Below are 15662 nucleotides of genomic sequence, written 5' to 3'. Positions count from 1 at the left end.
CTGACGTGGTTTGAGAATCACCTATCCGCAGAATATCTCGGGTTTGTACACTCAAATAACGCAGTCTTTTCCAAATAAGGCCCAGAGCTCACACTCCGAGTGCAGCCTAACAGCACCAGAGGGCCGGTAGGCTAAACATTCCCATCCTGGCAACAGGACTGACCCGGGCAACAGTAAGCATCCCTTCTGCACTTTCGTCGTGAACATCAACATAAGGAAACAGAGACCTCCTCGATCCAAGTTTGAAGAAACAAACACAAAGGTCACCCAAGCGGGTTGTTTTCAGCAAACTAACGGAGAAATTAAGGTGACAACCGCGTGCATCCAGAGTTAGTCAGATCCCGAAGGCAGTTCCTTTGGGAAACGCAGGAGCAGCGCGCCAGATGACGGCTACCTTACAGCGCACCCCTCAGAGGCACTGCTACGAAAGGAAGGCAGAAGGTTGGAACTCGAAATAACTTGCAAGGCGCCCGTTAAGGGGGAAGCTTTAATTTCCTGAGCAGAACCTCCCCCCTGAAGGCAGCCCAGGGACTCTTTGCTTCCCTAGGGAGACGGCAGGGACGGGGCAGGGCGGTGGGATGGAGGGACACAGGGCCAGATGGACGGCCAGACGGCCGGATGGATGGACAGACGGACGGCCAGACGGCCCAAAAGGCCTGAGCAAGGGCTGAGGAGCGGGAGGGAAGGGCAGGGCGAGGGGAAGGGGAAGGGCGGCCCTGGGCCTGACAGGGCACCTTGGGCCTAACCCCGGGCAGCAGCTCCCCATCTCACAGGGCCCACGGGGGGCTGCCTGTAACAGGAGATGCGGGCAGGTAAATTTTACAAGCACTGCATCACAAATACCCTGCAACACCTGAACTATTCACTGGGACAGCCTCCTTCCTCACCTCCTGAAAGCTCCAGCTGGCAAACCAAGGACAAAATGAAAGGCAGATGTGGAGGACCTCGTAAGATACTGTTTTGTTCCCTACGTGCCCACTGCTGGTGACACGTAATGCCTCCTGTTCCCAAACGACATCGGCACGTTACATCTTTACTACATGCTGAAAGGAACTCAGCAACTTGAACACAACTTAGAATTACCCATCCCGGCAGCAGGCTGTCCAGCTGAAGCTGCTTTAGCCAATCAAGTGTGTCACGCTGCCCCTCAAAGGTTTCTTCCTGGGAACGTCTGCTGTGACACTCCTGACGTATTACTTCTCAGAATGGCAGAACTGCGCTGGGTAGGCCCCACAGCAAGACTCGTATTTCTGTCCTTCCCTTTCAGGAAAGGATCTCCCACCTTGAATTTATTAATTTTCATGATGATGATACACAAATTGAAGTTTTGAAAAACTGAATGCTGATTAACAGATTTCTAGCACAGCCTGTGCATCAAAATTCATTTCTCTCCATTTAGGTAATCTTAGTTTCTGAGTTACAGTTACAGTCAAAATTTTTCTTCTTCGATTTTTTTCTTTTTCTTTTTTTTTTTTTTTTTTTTGTGATCAGAAAAACGAGGGGACTGGCTGTCCCAAGTCAGCCGGGGAACTTCTCTTTGGTCGATGCATCAAGCAACTCAGCTCTCTTGGGGAAACTTAAATAGAAAAGACAGATCTCCAAACGGATAAAAAAAATAAATCAAATGATAAAAACCCAACCGACACATCTGATACCCCAGCTTATTGAACAGCACAAGGGTTTAATCTACAGGCTCTGTCCAAAGCAGCAAGAAGTGACAGATTTAATCCAAACCAGTTGCCCGCTCTCACTCTCTGATCTGGAGACGTTATTGGACAAGCATGCATAGCAGTAACACTTGTAAACACTGGGTTACTGCACCACAGCCCCAAATCCCTCACGGGCCCACTAAGATACTTTTACTGACTGATCCACAATAAACACTCCCAAAAAGATTCTCAACAAGCTAAACCCTGTTTAGAAAGAATCTGAGGAACCTGTCACTGCAGCAACAAAGGGCTGCAATTGTATGCAAAATCTCCAACACCCTCCTTAGCACCCTGCTAGCTCAAGGACTGTGTGGGGCTTCCGTGCCCTGAACGAGTCCACCCTGGCCACATAACGCAGATGTAATGGTCAAGAAAGCACATAGCGTTATCGAAACTTATCAGATCCACAGCAAAAGGAAAAGCCCACGCTTCTATATTTCTCCTCCTTCTCCATTCACAGAAGGAAGAGACTGAAAACAGGCAGATTTGTGGTTTACATTTACAGTTAATGTGAAAAATGGCTATTTGTGAAATACATCACGTATTGTTTCAAGCTACAAACAACTCGCTCCCACAAAGGAAAGACTTTTGACCTCAGCATGCAACCCCAGTTACAAATAACTTCCTATCTACCAGTGGGCCGCGTTCCCCTGGCACTCAGTCACTCCGCAGCACGGCAGCCACCTTTGTTCTAAGGATGGCAAATTCTACTTAGAAACGCTCTGTAGAAGAGTGATGTTGTCCCCTTTTAACACGATCCAGCCTGCAGCAAAGAGAAGGGAAAGAGGGGATTAGAGAGAGCCCAGAACCTGAGAATAATCTCGTGTTTTCAGAAAGTGTTTTGTGTGGTTGAGCAGGGTTTTGCCCATCATGCAGAGTGCAGGCCGCCTGGTATTACACGTTTCAAAGACCAGAACTGGTCTCAGGCAGGGACAGATTCTCCTTCATCCAGCAAAATCAGCAGCTCAAAAATCATCAGGGACAGAGATGTAGCCAGGAATTGCTCACTGAACTTCAACAGCAAGGCTCGTCACACGGTTGGTACGTCTCAGTGCTGCTACCTAGAAGGCTCACCCGGGCAGGTTTCAGACCGCGCGTCACTCGGGTTGCACAGACACACGACACACCCAGCTGTTTCCTTGATTTTGCCTTGGAGTGAATCTCCTCTGCGTCGTCCAGCGCCAAATTCACGTACTCGTCAAAGCCCTAGAAATCGGCAACAGTGGCAATTAGTTCAGCAACAACACGAACCATCGTCAGCTGTGCTGACCCAGGCTGGACAACGAAGACTAATTGTTAGAGAAGCACGATTTCTTTTTTCCCTTGGGCTAGTTTTTCTTGACAAGAAAAAATAGGATTGTGAATGAGGGAAAACAAACTAACGATGTAACGTGGGGTCGTGCTGACACTCACGATGATGCAGCCTTCTATCCGCACGTTCACTTGCTCAGCCACACCTGGATCCTCGAGCTCTGCAGAACGAAGGAGGAGAGTAAATTGGAACACAAACACCGCGAGCAGTTTTGTTCTCTCTCGTGTGTTCAGAAATACCCGCTAACCATAGCCGCTAGAGCTCCCAAAAACTCCAAGGAGCAACTCTCAGGGGCAGTTTCAATTAACAGTCTGACATTTTAGAGTCTTATATGACTGGGTGAATACTACACGTTTGCTGAAGGACACGTTTCCAGTCACAAGGGAACACTCCTGCACGCCCGGCTGCACGATCCCACTCCCGTTAACACGAGGGGGAAACGCCGGGCTGCGCAGCAGCTCCTTGTACCCACCAGCACGCCGCACAGCTCTCCATTCCCCACAAACCTGCCCCGAGCAACGGGTGGGAGCCGAAAACTCAGCGAGGGAGATCCCCGGACCCTCCCCGCTCCCCCCACCCCCTCCAAATCCCCATCCCCATCCCCTCCCCGTCCTCTCCCCGCGCTACTCACGCTCTGCAGGTAGCGGAAGATGAGGTTCTGGGGCACTGCGTGAAGGGCTCAGCACGGGGACAAGAGCTCCAGGCCCGGGACAAGGCCTCAAGACAAGGCCTCAAACCCTGCAACGAGGCCCCAGGGCCCCGGGACAAGGCCTCAAGGTCCGGGCCGAGACCCCTGAGGCCCGGGCCGCCCCCCACCCGCTCCCCCGTCGCTCCCCGGCCGCAGGAAGGCTACGATGGGCTGCACCATCACCGTCTGCACCTTCTGGTCCTGCCCGCGGTACGCCATGTCTGCCGCCGCCTCGCTGCTCCCGCTGCCCCTGCTGGGCCGCCTCCGGAAGCCCCTGAGGCCGGGCGGGAGCGCACAAGGGACGCTGGGATGCTGGAGGAGCGTGGGGGGCCGCTCTAGCAGGCCGGGAGGACCGCGTCTCTATGGTCGCAGGCAGGAGTCCCTGCGCCAGCTTTATTGGTGAGCAGCGAGGCTGGGGGGGGGAGGGGGGCAAGACAGCCTTAAATAAAATACAAATATAAAAAGTGTTATAAATGGCTGTTATAAATCCAAATAGGATTACAATCAAAGTTTACAATTTATTAAACGAATAGAGGCAAGCAAGCAGCGCTGGGTGCGCCGGGAGTCTCTGCTCCCCCAGGACGCACACCTGTTACGTAAGGCGGCTGGTTTTGATGCTCCCAGGCTAATACATATTCATTACTACTTCGAGAAGAGGCAGGGTTATTAGAATTGGTTTCCGGAATCCGAAACCCCTCCCAGGGGCGCCTGCGTATCAGTCTCTGGTGGTCTCTCGGGGCTTGCTCGGGCTGAATGCTGGTTGTCTTCCTCCCAGGCTTTTGTCCTTCAATTGTCCTTCATCTCCCCCTTCCTCCTCGTTTGGGAGCCTCTGCGCCGGATTTCAGAAACTCTAGCAACATCCCCTGCAGTAGTCAGCACTTTTCCCTAAAAACCCCTTTGTTCTCTTATCACCTAGACCCGGGCCTCGATGTTAACCCTTCAAATCCCTTAGTGACACGAATTGCTGGACCATTCCTTACAAAAGGAAGGATAAAATATGTAGAGGAGCAATGGCACACGCGAAAGCCCAGCGCCGCGGGCAGAGGCAGCGAAGGTTGACGGCAGAACAGTGCTCGGTTTGAACACGGAGAGGGAAAGCGAGGGGAAGGTGGCCGAAGCCGGCCGCAGTCTCTGAGCTCTCCTCCTCCTGATTGTTTTCTCTCAAAGACATTTCTGTCTGTGTGCGGGCACCCGGAGCCGGCAGAAGTCCCCGTGAAGTCCTTCGGCAGGACGGAGGGCTGCGTGGGCTCCAGTGAGAGAGGGAGTTAGGAGAATCTTATCAAGTAGAGATAGAGCGCTGACGGCATTAAACTAGGATGCTACTTAGTGTCTTTGCTAACTATGGTGCATTGTGCCAATTAACTAAAGCAAGAAGCCTTGGGCCCCTTACCAAGGTCAGTCTCCTAATAAGAGAGCGAGCCTATCTTAAGAAACTGGGAGAAACTGGTCCTGCAGGTGGACAAGAGCCAAGGAGCAACTGAGTCTGTGCAAAGACAAGAGGTCAACTAGCGGTGACGAGGAAGAGTCATCAATCTTCATGCCCACGACCTCCCGTGCTGCCCAGCGCTGAATAAACATACCTACTTTACAATCTCACTGATTGTGGAGTCCGTTTTCCGCAAGTCGCCAGCAGCAGTTTCTTCCGCAGAGGTTTTCCCAGAGCCGCTTCAAAGCTTCCCTCGCGGAGCTGGGGCGTCGCAGGGGGTCATCAAAGCACGCACGTACACACACACACACACACACACACACACACAGGCGTTGTTGTCCAAACAGAAAGTATTTACAACAAATTCGACAAGCGGTTTTCCTCTGCCAGCAGCAAATGCCTGAGGGCCCCTACAGCTTCACAAATCATAGCACAAAGAGCCTAAAGTTCCTCTAAAATTTAGGGAAATAATTCAAAATAGATCTGCTAGGGGAAAACGATCACTGGCGGCAGGGTACACAATACACCCGAGCCTCAGCTCTCCTCCGCAGAGTCAGTGCCCACGCCCAAGTGCGACGCTGATGGCACCCGAACATTTGCTGTAGCAGGCAGCAGAGCCAGCAGCTCAGGGGAGCAATTTTAAAAACCAGGAGGCACTTAAACCAACCCTTAATTGACCCAGTTACTGCAGGAGAGTCCCGACTACTCGCCCTGGAGTCCTACTGTCACCAGCAAAAAGCACCAACCAAAGCTTGGGGGAACTTTGGTACAGCACAAGAGAAGGGAGTGGGGGTAGCGTAGCCGTATCGCAGAGCTGCTGCTTTTCACACCATTTTATCATCCCTGATAATTGAAAGTAAGGCCGGGTGGGCTGACCCCACCACCACCACTCCTGGCAGCATGTTTGGTCCACAACGCTAGAATAATTATTCTGCTCCCTCCCGCCCCTACAGCTTCATCATCTGAAAAGATTACAGTCAAAACAATGGCATACACAAATAAAAGTCAAGAGTTGACATAGTAACTCCGGGATTTGGGTATCAACTGTCCGAGAAATCAGAACACCCAGGCTTCACAATGTGCCCAACATCGAGCTGTGCCAAGGGGGGGCGGAAGGAAGAAGCTTTCCGTTTAAGCCTTCAGAGCATCGCTCCATCACTACGTCAATTCACAGCCACCACAGCGTGCCGATGGACATCTTTCTGTGCCAAAAGAAACAAGTGCTTTGTCCTCTTGATATCAAAGGTAGCCACCTATAGTTACGGAACCATGCACAAGACCTTAACTCTGACCAGCAGGGAAACTTAGGACAACTGAGTGCAGATCCTGCCAATTTCTACCAGTTCCAACTGTGCTTTAAGTCTCATTGCAAAGCCTCAGTTAGAAAAAGGATCACCTCGGGGTATCCAACAAGAAGAAGAGTTGTTTTTTTTTTGTTTTTTTTTGTTTTTTTAATATACCATAGGACTATGCAGTTCAATCATCAATCATCTTGGAAAGCTCAAGGAGGAGGTCATCCTCATCCTTCCCTGGGTCCAAGTCGAGCTCGGCTTCCAGTATGCCGTCTGAGAGTTCCCAAAGTAGCGTCTCTAAATCCTCGTCTACAGATACGGGCGCGTTGCCTGTGGAACTCAGCCGGCGTGTCCTTGCTTCTTCTAGCTGGGAAGAAGCTGAAGTCGAGCTTGAGAACTCCATTGGCTCCACAGATTCTGCCTGGCTTCCAAGATGTGCTTCAGGTCTTGGCAGAGCAAGGAAGAGAACAATCAGTATATGCCATTTCTTAACGGGAAATCCCTTTTCTGCAAACCGGCTCTTAAAACCGTAGCCAACCCCTCCTGCACTTCAATCTTACCCAGGGATTGTTATTCAATTAACCCAGGGCGACATTTAGAGCCCAATATATTAGCAGGTACATTTTTCAGTTTGGGGGTTTCTCTGTGAAGCCAGAGCACCTGGAGTCTAGCAAAGATGGTTCAATTGTTGTAGCAAGAGGCACTTTGCCACCTTGCTTAATTTTCCTGTAAAAATGTTAAGAAGTCTCCATCTGCAAATATCTGTTTGCTAAGTTAGTCATTTTTCCCACGGCACACTCAGCAGAGTTTGCTCCCCACTACAGGAAGCTGATCTGCAGCCATCACTTCCCTCTGCTCTCCCTGCACTCTTGTCACCTTGTATGTTTGTTCGGGTGGCATTCTTGAGGACCAAAAGGCAGAGGACACTACTCATCATTTATCACCTCACGAGGAAGTAGGAGAACTTCACCTCATCCTCATTTAGGTATTCAGACAGAGCAAGAAGTCACTGGAAAGCTGTACCGACTTGCAGCATTTAAAGAAAGTAAGTCTAATTAAGCATTCCTGCTAGCTGCTAGAAAGTCATTTCACGTGACTTATTCCTCTGATGGATTTGGGCTTTAATTATCTCAGAACCCTCCTTTTTTCCCCACGTGTGACAGAACTTATGTTTCACTGGGGATATACACCGATTGAGAAAAAGAACAAGTTGTGGTCATCACCTGTTTTGGGGATTTTCTTCAAGTCTGGTGGCTGGGACGTGCTCCAGCGTGGCTGGAACAGCCTAGAAAGCAGCAAAACAGCATTTAGGACTCATGGGTAAAAGATTCCTTACTAGCTTTTTCCTCCATGCTGCTTCTCCTCTGGCATTGCGGAGCCTTAGCCAAAATACAAAACCAAGGTGCTCCTGAAGAAAGTTAATATTCACTTGGAGGTTACTAATGATCTTGTGTCTTTTAAGAACACAGCATTAATGGACAAAATCCTCCACACCAGAGAAATCACAGAATCACAGAGGACTAAGTAAATAGTGCCATTAATCTAATAAATATGGAAGGGTACTACAAGAATTCTGTAGGCAGCTACTGGATTTAAAAGGAAACAGAAAGCCTGTAGAACTTTTGAGTTTTCCATCTTTTCTCCTAGAGGAGGGTGTAAATTTTACAAGGGATCCATTTCTGCATTAGCCCCTGTCCTTACCATAGCTGCTTTTTTGGCTGGAGGTCCCATTGTGTCAGCGTCAGAGGCAGTCCGTGGCTTCACAGCTGCTACAGCAGAGGGAAAACTGCCAGGTGCCTTACGTTTCAGTGCCTTCTTCTTGGGGGAAGCGACTTTCCCATCCCAAGGCTTCGCAAACATGTTAAAGTTGGCTAGAGTAAAAGGAAGAGAGAACTGATACAGTCTTGCTCTGCCTCATGAAAAATCCACGTTCTCTTCCTCATTTCCACGGCCCGTCTACACAGTTAACTGTATTTGGCCAGCAGAATTACACTGCCATTGCCTGGATTCTCAGCAATATCTTCCACATAGTAAACTCCGTCTACCAACAATCCATACAAAGGAACAAAGGAACTGAATAGCTACAGTAAATCATAATCCAGGACGAGGGAAACTCAGACACAGAGCGATCCCAAGTGCAAGCAATACTCTAAGACGTTGTATGAAGTCTAGTAAGATTCACAAATGTTGACAGCTTTTGTATTTAAAGTCTTGCTCCCTCTAGGAAAGGAAAAGCAGCAGGTATAGTAAGACAAGAGAGTGTATGCAACTGTTGTACCAGCTTCCTCTCCCCTGCAGTGATGTCCCACAAAATCTATTAAGTTGTTCTACAAAATCCAAATTTGTAGAGTCATATTCTAGTCTCCCATTCCTGACCTAACATCTGGCTGGCAGGAGAAGAAACGAAAGAAAGCTGGGTACTTGTTTTCTTTGTGTGTTTATTTCCTCGTGTCCCATGAGACAGAGAGAAAGGCTACAATGTGCAGTGCATGCAGCCTTTAAGCCCTCCTTATCTCCCTCACACAATCTCATTTTACAAAGTTGATATAATCTTAACAACGAGGCCTTTGATCCTCTGTCATTTTTGACAGAAACTGGCCCCCCACATTAAGACGCTGAAGCATGCTTTACAAACACATACACGTGTCAAGTTAAGCAACACATGCCAAAGAGGAAGGTGAACTTGAACTCAACGCAGGGAGGACTTCATACCATAAACAGATGGCAGAAAAAAACAGAATACCAAAATTAGACTAAAAAGCCCCTCAATGTGTTAATTTTCTAGTGGGAAATACAGAATACCATCACGTAATTAACGAAAACAGACATGGTTGCATGTTCTGGCCCTTCTTTGCCTTTGAACTTTGCAGCCTTAAACTCTTTTATCCTCTGCATTGAAGGAAAAAGCAAAGCAGATCCTGAGCAAACGGAACTTGCTCAATATGGGAAGCACCTCACCGGGGCAGGTATTAAAGCATCTTATTACCTGATAGCTTTGTGTTCCATAACGATTTCTGCCCGGCTGGGGCAGGTCCAGGTTGTGCTGGGGGAGCTGGCACATTTTCTCCACTCTGCTGCATCCGCAGAGCTTTCTCGCGCTTTATTTCTTCCAGGGTTTTAACACGCACTTCTCCTTCTGGCTTGGCTTTACCTGCCGGCTCCTTCGACTGCACTTTGCTGGGCCCGGAAAGAGTGAGCACGCTCTGCTTCTTGGGCTCACCCTCAATTTTTGCCCCTGCGCTGGGATCTTTGGTTTTACCATGCCATTCAGCCTGGGCTTTGGCTTGACATTCTCGTCTCTGAAGAGCTCTCTCACGACGGATTTCCTCCAGTGTTTTCACATGGACCTCTCCCTTTGGCTTAGCAGCCTTCCCTGTCATCATCAAGAAATGAGAAGCGCCAACATTTAAAGAGAGTCCAACAATAGTTTAAGTCTCCAAAATTTGTCACAGTACTAAGGAAAACTAAGCCTGAGCGTTCCCAATAACGCATCTTAGGACAATAGCCTAACATTCTCCTCCTCCTCTGAGCCACTTGTTGTATTTTGAAGACCAGCCCTATCCAGAGAGAGTTGCTACACAGAAATGCTAGTTTACTTGATTACTTTTTCAGACTGCATTTCAAATTCCTGCTCCCGGCAGTGGCTCTATTCTAATTGTATATGATGGTTCACAGAAGCAGCTTAAAACCTTGACAAGGCACAAGCGGAAAATAAACACACACCTAGAGCCAGATTTCTGATAGTGGCTGTCAGAAGAGCTTCAGCACTCGAGCAAGAGGAATCAGTTCTTTGTTTTCATTTGAATTCCTTTTTAGGGCTGTATGAAAACGGTCTAAGTTCACGGAAAGGAAGAAGGAGAAAGTATATTTAATAGCCAGTTGTTACCTTTCGCAGTACTAGTCCGTTGAGAAGGTAATCCTAGCCTCTCCTTCACAGACTTGGGAACTTGAACTGCAAAACAGAAAAAGACCAAATTAGGGAGGCTGCATAAACGTCAACTTTGTGTTCACATTCAAAAACAAGGCAGGAAAGGTAACTTTGAATCCCAGTGATTAAGACCTCAGCCAACATGCAAAAAGAAACATCGCAGGAAAAGGACAAACAGAAAGCCTAACTACAAAACCCGTGAATCACATCCAGATGCCTGTTTAGTAGCTGTACCTCTCTTTGGTGCTTTGTCAGCATTTCCCGGAACCTCCACCTTCTTCCCCAGCCTTTCAGCAAGGCTGCGCTTCACCGGAAGGGCGCTTACATCAGCTTCAGACAGAGAAAACAAGGAATATTTTAAGAACATTTCTTTGCAGGAAGATTTGAGAACAGTCAACCACAAGCTTCTATTTTTCAAGCATATTTTCATAAAATTGCCTTTCAGCTGCTAAATGGTTTTTTTGCCATTTCTGCAGTCAACACAGATCTCCACTGCAACGCATTTTCCTCTCATACGTCAAAAATACTCTTCAATGCAGTCATATAGAGAAGGCGGCACCTAAATAACAGCTCATAAAAAGTTCTTACCCACGGAGGCTTTCCGTTTTCCTTGTTTCTCAGCAAGATCTAGTCGAACCACAGGTTCCTCCCCTAAAACAAAAGTAAAATTTTTCTATTTCATAGAAACCAGTAGCCAATAGAAATAGTATACTGTTAGCCCATGTCCAAAAAAAACCCAGCAAGGCACTGTTTTGACAGCTAAACCACACAAACTCATATTTCAACTATAATTAACTTAGAAAAAGTATCCATAGTCTCAGTGTTTGCCTCAAATTCCAGCTGAATGTAGTCGAGAATGAATCTGAGTCTGCTTGACAGCTATACTTTGTGCAGAACAGAGCTGCATAAGCAAGCAGAATATTATTAGGTACAAATGCTGAGAAATATTCCTTTCTAAGGTGAATGTCTATGGGTAGAAGTACTTCTTCACTTCTTTCCCTTTCAAAGGAATTTGCACAACTCTAAACAATATAATTTATACACAGACTCCTATCGCACTACTGTCCACACGTGCCACTGTCAGCCTCTTTAAAGCTTCAGAAATTGCTTCTTACATAGCACTGTCCTCTAGAGCTCTTTCTTCTCGTTACTCTCCTGTTTTTCAGTTATCCCCCTATTTGCATGCTGACACATTTTTTTCTTTCTCCTGCTACTGCACTTAACCTGAGCACCAAAGCTTTCCAGTACAACCAGGGACTTTCAGCATAAAAGCATGTTTTGAACAGAAGGCGGCAGCACCAGGAGGCTAACAGGGGTGAATTGCCTTCCTTCTTGCTTAACCTTCCAGTTTAGGAGTAATGAAATCAAAACAAAAGCATGAATTATTACCTTCCTCTGTAGACAGTGTCACAGTTCTCACCACTGTCCGGACATTTTCCTTTTCCGGAGCAGGAAAAATCATAGAATCGACGGGAGGAAGAGAAGATCTTGAAGGACCTTCTGCTCAGAGCAAGCAAAACATAAGGAAGTTTACCAAACAGAAAAAACTATCACGAAGAACAAAAAACTTTAATTATTCATTACTGTCAAACATACAGTGACCAGAGCATGCAAATAAGAGAGGTGACTAGTTTGCCTCTGGTTGCCCTTGGAATTCCCATCTAGAATACCAGCTGGCTGAGAATCAGGTTGCTCGATGCCCCCAGCTAAACATGGAAGTCTATCCCTCAAGCAGCTCCCAGCCACCATCACCTGCCATTCTGAAGCCAATCAAATTTCACTTCTTTGGCAAAATAGTTGGATTCACCAAAGCATAGCCAGCTACCCGGTATTACTGGAAGAGGTTTTTTTTGAAAGAAAAATCATCACACAGGATGAAGGTGAACCGGGTAAGGAAGCAGGGAATATTAACTCACCACCGTGTCTCTTAGTTTTTTCCTTCATTTTCTGCAATTTGATTTCTTCAAGTGTTTTTATTCCAAAATTCAGACCGTCCTCTGAAAACAGAAAACAGTTAATGAGACTAAGGCTTAGAGGCACTCACTGAGGACCACAGATCCTCAGGCTTCTTAGTGCTCAGGAACTTTCAGAAGTATTTAGAATAAAGCCTGTCAACACTCCTCACAAGTGAAACAACCATAGAATCAATGGCATTTTGCCCCTCCTTTCACCCTTCAGGGTAAAAACTGTAGTTTTAATTTTAATCCATTTACGTGATATTAGATCCCTCTATCGTTAGATATGGCTTTCAACAGTGGTTGCCAGGCTGCACGTGCAGCCATTTAAACTCCATGCTGTGACCCTGTTTTGTTCTCCAAAAGGAAAGAAAAGCAGTTCAACTTTCTGACCCAATGGGCACATGATGGTATCAGGGAGAAATGAGATCATGGAAATAACCGAGTCCATTCAGCACCCCTACATTCTGTTGTGTTTTTACGCCACATTGCTTTTGAGTTAATTGTCAAGTTATCCTGCCGATTTATCCTACTACAGGTGCTGGAATACCTTGTTTAGCAGTAGTAGCACTGGCTTTCCGAGTGGAAATCATCCGTAATCCATTTTGGCCTTCCTCAGCTGGTTGCTGGACGGGAGTTTTAGTTTCTTCTCCTTCCGCAGAAAGCTGGTCTGAAGGGGAAAAATCTATTCAGTTATGCATAGGCCAGATTGTTCGTGATTATGTAGCTCATGCAATGACACTTCAGTCCATGGTTCCTATAAAAAAGTTGGGGTTTTTTTGTTTTTTTTTTTTTTTTAATACAGCTACACTGACCTGATGAACTCGTAAGTAGACTACCCTAGGACAAAACATCTAGGACTCTAGATTCTCTCTGCAGCTTTAACTACTACACGACATATTACTCTTCAGACAAAAAAAAAGGAATTTCCTTCCTAGTTTCACATAGAGCTTTACACAACAGACCAGCTAAAGCCAAGAGTGGTTCTAAGCTTTCCTCCAACATTTCAGGTTCTGTCCACTGACTGCCAGACAAAGCCACCAGTGACCTGAGCGGACTGCCTGCCCTATCGCTAGTCAGACCTCAGGTCATCTGTGATTTATACATTCATTTACAGCACAAATTCCTTCCAAGAACCAAAGACTTACACAATCATTTACAGCACAAATTCCTTCCAGGAACCAAACCATGCTCACCATCATCATCTTCATCATCATCTGCAGCATTGATTACAACTGGAGGGTGTGTAGGGCTTGGGACATTTTCCGAGTTTTCCACTTTCATCACCCGCCTTAGCTATGGAGAGGGATTGGACTGGACAGAAAGTTTGTTTTGCTGCAGTGACATCTGAGCCACTTTCAAATCATCGTCCGCGGACTCAGGCGGACTTGGCAGTGTAGCTAGAGGAAGAGGAGGATCATCAGTAATATGGCAGTTTAAAACTTTGACCACAATGCACGAAGATGGTAGCTAAGGCAGATAACCTGCACAGGCAATGAATGCAGCATCTCCTTTTGCCCATCCCGCCACTGTTTACACCGTGAACAATGACTTGCCTTCAAACAACAACACATCTCCCTGCCACCCAGCAGAAGACGAAACAACAGAAAGCAAACTGCAAGGCAAATATCACACAAAGCAGAGAGAAGCTGAGCATGAAAGCAGAAAACAAATACCAGCAGTACAGCAGCAGTACACTCGGTTTAGCTGACCACCTAGGACTGCAGACCTTTTCCTGCACTCACAAATGAACGGTTACCTGATGTCTCCTACACTATTGGCACCCACTAAGTAATATGCAAAATTAATTCTTCAATACTTAAAGAAAAAGGACCTAAACTCACTCTTGCTTGGTGGTAAGAAGACGCCATCGATGTAACGTCCCTTTGCGTGATGAAAAGCACAGTTGGCTTTCTGACAGCCTACTGGCTGCTTCTGCCAGTAGCAGGGAATCTCAGCGCGCTTTTTCTGAAGACAGAAAGAAAGACAAGCTCGTGATAACATGCACCTAAGGTTTGCAAAGAGATGCACAGTTCCAGGTCACGACAGCGATAGGGCTGTCACAATACAGTGCTGAAACATCATTCCAAAGGTCAGTTTATCACGGAAGTATAGTATTTCCGGGCATATTCACAAAGTTTGCAGAAGCTGTAACCACTATGCACGTTTAGCCTTGTCATCATTCAGTTTGAGAAGACAGGCACTCTCAGACATCAGTTTAGGGTGGGTTAAACTAATACACCCAGGATTATACTAGGATTATTCAGAGGGAAAAAGAACATCTTAAATTGCCTACGTTAACTCTATCCAGAACTACTTCTCGGAGACTTCGTTCTTCTGCACCTTTAACTTTCCCCACTGCTTCCTAGCCCAGGCAGCTAGAACAGCATTATCTGAAGGACTCCGGGACACAAGAGACCTGATAGATCATTATCAAGCCTGCTCTCAGGAGGCTAGTACAGCCTGTTTATTACCCCCCTGCTCCAGCAGCTTTTAGCAGTCTAGTTAGCGGTTATTCTGCATCTGTTGAGAAAATACTGTCGGCGTCTAATAAAAGAAAATCTTGCTAAGACATACCTAAGGCATTGATTTTATTTCCCTCTCCTTCCTCCCACCCCCTCCCCTGCTAACAGAAACCAGTGTAATTCCAAAGCAAAGGACTCTGTCCTGCAAAAGCACAATCAGCACACCTACAGCACTGAAAAATGCTTTTGTTGATTTATTTTGAGAACACATCTTTAGGCACTCACATCGATTTCCATGTGTCTGAATCGGCAGACATTCCTGAAACAACGACCCTCCTGCCACAGCGTGCAGACTGTCTCGTTCCCCAGAGCAGCTTCACAGTGGCGGAAGGAACAGTTGTCTCCCTGTAACCAAAAGGAAACCAACAAGGAAAATATAGTACAGCCTCAAAAACGTCCATGCTACTGCCTCAGGTTGCTACGATTGAATTCAGAATCTATCTGGTTATCACGTTAACCAAAGACCAGTGTGCCTCCTCCTCCTACTCTACCCCTTCCTGAAAAAAATGAAAAAAAAAAAAAAAAAAAAAAAAAAAAACAAAGCAAAGCAAAGCAAAAGAAACCCAGCCATACCTTGGTACAGGTAGAATAGAAATAGAAGTAGCAATCGTCTCCTTGTTTAGACATGCCGACAAGTTCTGATAACAAGCTCGGGTTCTCTCCACAGGGACTTCCTCTGCTCTTGGAGAGAGCTGTCTTCACCCTTGCTTGGGCTGAAAGTCTTCCACTGGCTTGTGATCAGTGAAATCTTCTTTTTAAAAGTAACCCTAAACAAAGTACCAACAAGTGAAAAATAATGAGTAACAAGCATTTTTCCAGCTTTCTTC

The 15662-nt window shown here is 46.8% G+C and overlaps 1 pseudogene across 1 annotated transcript; it reads right to left on the bottom strand.

Annotated features, from left to right (window-relative positions):
• Window positions 1-473: 473 nt before the first annotated feature.
• On the bottom strand, window positions 474-15462 carry LOC310890817 (zinc finger CCCH domain-containing protein 11A-like; annotated as a pseudogene). The gene is made up of 11 exons: window positions 15409-15462; window positions 15061-15180; window positions 14155-14278; window positions 13507-13710; window positions 12861-12980; window positions 12272-12352; window positions 11745-11855; window positions 10944-11006; window positions 10590-10685; window positions 9661-9800; window positions 474-485 (listed from the first exon to the last, which is right to left on the bottom strand). The product of its transcript is annotated as a zinc finger CCCH domain-containing protein 11A-like (transcript).
• Window positions 15463-15662: the final 200 nt, after the last annotated feature.

The sequence above is a fragment of the Anser anser genome (assembly GCF_964211835.1).
Source record: "Anser anser genome assembly, contig: HAP1_SCAFFOLD_137, whole genome shotgun sequence".
NCBI classification, from domain to species: Eukaryota; Metazoa; Chordata; class Aves; order Anseriformes; family Anatidae; genus Anser; species Anser anser.
Note: the sequence above shows the minus strand (reverse complement) of the source record. Positions and strands in the feature narration are given on the sequence as shown.